Source organism: Cornus florida, unplaced genomic scaffold, assembly GCF_030987335.1.
Source record: "Cornus florida cultivar Cherokee Brave unplaced genomic scaffold, ASM3098733v1 CherokeeBrave_3.0.0_Hap2_scaffold_6, whole genome shotgun sequence".
In the NCBI taxonomy this organism is placed as follows: Eukaryota; Viridiplantae; Streptophyta; class Magnoliopsida; order Cornales; family Cornaceae; genus Cornus; species Cornus florida.
In genome coordinates, this window is record NW_026775890.1 from 353565 (window position 1) to 357204 (window position 3640).

The following is a 3640-nucleotide window of genomic DNA, read 5'->3' on the forward strand; positions in this document are numbered from 1 at the left end:
CTAGTAACAGAATTGGTACCTTTATTGTGGTATTTTTCATTCAAAGATTCAATCTTCAGTCATTAAAACACTCTTCGCGATTTCATAGGTAACTCGAATAAGTTTAACTCAAAACACTCATTTTCTTTCAAAGATTCAATCTTTATACATTACAAAGGTTTAGTGGTAGAATAGGTACCTTGATTGAGGTAATTTCATTGAAAGATTCAATCTTTACTCATTAAAACACTCTTCGTGACGTCAAAGGGAACTCGAACAGCTTTAACTCAAAACTCTCATTTCTTTTCAAAGATTCAATCTTTATACAATCAAAATTTCTAGTGACTTAATAGGTACCTCGATTGAGGTAATTTCATTAAAAGATTCATTCTCTATTCATTAAAACACTCTTCGGGATGTCAAAAGGAACTCGAATAAGTTTAACTCAAAACTCTAATTTTCTTTCAAAGATTCAATCTTTATACATCAAAAAGATCTAGTAACATAACAGGTTCCTGTATTGAGGAATCTTCATTCGAAGATTCAATCTTTGGTCATTAAAACACTCTTCGCGACTTCATAGGTAACTCGAATAAGTTAAACTCAATACTCTCATTTTTTTCAAAGATTCCATCTTTATACATTAAAAAGGTCTACTGACATAATAGGTACATTGATTGAGATAATTTCGTTCAAAGAACCAATCTTTACTCATTAAAACACGCTTCGTGACGTCAAAGGGAACTCAAATAACTTTAACTCAAAACTCGTAGTTCTTTACAAATATTCAATCTTTATACATTAAAAAGGTCTAGTGACATAATAGGTACCTTGATTGAGGTAATTTCATTCAAAGATTCAATATTTACTCTTTAAAACACTCTTCGAGACGTCGCAGGGAACTCGAATATGTTTAACTCAAAACTCTCATTTTCTTTCAAAGCTTGAACCTTTATACATTAAAAAGGTCTAGTGACATGATAAGTACCTCTATTGAGGTAATTTCATACAAAGATTCAATCCTTACGCGTTAAAACACTATTCGGGACGTCATAGGGAACTCGGATAGGTTTAACTCATAACGCTCACTTCTTTTTAAAGATTCAATCTTTATATATAAAAGGTCCAGGGGACAAAATAAGTCTCTTGATTCAAGTAATTTCAATCAAAGATTCAATCTTTACTCGTTGAAATACTCTTCGGGATGTCATAGGGAACTCGAATAAGTTTAACTCAAAACAGTCATTTTCTTTCCAAGATTCAATCTTTATACATTAAAAAGGTCCTGTAACATAATAGGTACCTTTACTAAGGTATTTTCATTCAAAGATTCATTATTTAGTCATTAAAACACTGTTCACGACTTCATAGGTAAATCGAATAAGTTGAACTCAGAACTATCATTTTATTCCAAAGATTCAATCTTTAGACATTAAAAAGGTCTAGTAACATAATAGGTACCTTTATTGAGGTGTTTTCATTCAAAGATTCAATCTTTATTCATTAAAACACTCTTCGCGACTTCATAGGTAACTCGAATAAGTTAAACTCAAAACTCTCACTTTCTTTCCAAGATTCAATCTTTGTACATTAAAAAGGTCTAGTGACATAACAGCTACCTTGATTGAGGTAATTACATTCAAAGATTCAATATTTACTCATTAAAACACTCTTTGGGACGTTACAGGGAACGTGAATAAGTTTAACTCAAAACTCTCATTTTCTTTCGAAGATATAGTCTTTATACATTAAAAATGGTCTACTAACAAAATAAGTACCTTTATTGAGGTATTTTCATTCAAAGATTCAATCTTTAGTCATTAAAACACTCTTCGCAACTTCATAGGTAACTCGAATAAGTTGAGCTCAAAACTCTCATGTTCTTTCAAAGATTCAATCCTTATACATTAAAAAGGTTTAGTGACAGAATAGGTACCTTGGTTGAGGTAATTTCATTCAAAGATTCAATCTTTACTCATTAAAACACTCTTCGTGACGTCAAAGGGAACTTGAATAACTTTAACTCGAAACACTCATTTCTTTTCAAAACGTCAATCTTTATAAATTAAAAAGGTCTAGTGATGTAATAGCTACCTTGATTGAGGTAATTTCATTCAATGATTCAATCTTTACTCATTAAGACACTCTTCGGGACGTTACAGGGAACTCGTATAAGTTTAACCCAAAAATCTCATTTTCTTTCAAAGATTCAATCTTTATACATTGGAAAGGTCTAGTAACAGAATTGGTACCTTTATTGTGGTATTTTTCATTCAAAGATTCAATCTTCAGTCATTAAAACACTCTTCGCGATTTCATAGGTAACTCGAATAAGTTTAACTCAAAACACTCATTTTCTTTCAAAGATTCAATCTTTATACATTACAAAGGTCTAGTGGTAGAATAGGTACCTTGATTGAGGTAATTTCATTGAAAGATTCAATCTTTACTCATTAAAACACTCTTCGTGACGTCAAAGGGAACTCGAACAGCTTTAACTCAAAACTCTCATTTCTTTTCAAAGATTCAATCTTTATACATTAAAAAGGTCTAGTGACATAATAGGTACCTTGATTGAGGTAATTTCATTCAAAGATTCAATATTTACTCTTTAAAACACTCTTCGAGACGTCGCAGGGAACTCGAATATGTTTAACTCAAAACTCTCATTTTCTTTCAAAGCTTGAACCTTTATACATTAAAAAGGTCTAGTGACATGATAAGTACCTCTATTGAGGTAATTTCATACAAAGATTCAATCCTTACGCGTTAAAACACTATTCGGGACGTCATAGGGAACTCGGATAGGTTTAACTCATAACGCTCACTTCTTTTTAAAGATTCAATCTTTATATATAAAAGGTCCAGGGGACAAAATAAGTCCCTTGATTCAAGTAATTTCAATCAAAGATTCAATCTTTACTCGTTGAAATACTCTTCGGGATGTCATAGGGAACTCGAATAAGTTTAACTCAAAACAGTCATTTTCTTTCCAAGATTCAATCTTTATACATTAAAAAGGTCCTGTAACATAATAGGTACCTTTACTAAGGTATTTTCATTCAAAGATTCATTATTTAGTCATTAAAACACTGTTCACGACTTCATAGGTAAATCGAATAAGTTGAACTCAGAACTATCATTTTATTCCAAAGATTCAATCTTTAGACATTAAAAAGGTCTAGTAACATAATAGGTACCTTTATTGAGGTGTTTTCATTCAAAGATTCAATCTTTATTCATTAAAACACTCTTCGCGACTTCATAGGTAACTCGAATAAGTTAAACTCAAAACTCTCACTTTCTTTCCAAGATTCAATCTTTGTACATTAAAAAGGTCTAGTGACATAACAGCTACCTTGATTGAGGTAATTACATTCAAAGATTCAATATTTACTCATTAAAACACTCTTTGGGACGTTACAGGGAACGTGAATAAGTTTAACTCAAAACTCTCATTTTCTTTCAGAGATACAGTCTTTATACATTAAAAAAGGTCTACTAACAAAATAAGTACCTTTATTGAGGTATTTTCATTCAAAGATTCAATCTTTAGTCATTAAAACACTCTTCGCAACTTCATAGGTAACTCGAATAAGTTGAGCTCAAAACTCTCATGTTCTTTCAAAGATTCAATCCTTATACATTAAAAAGGTTTAGT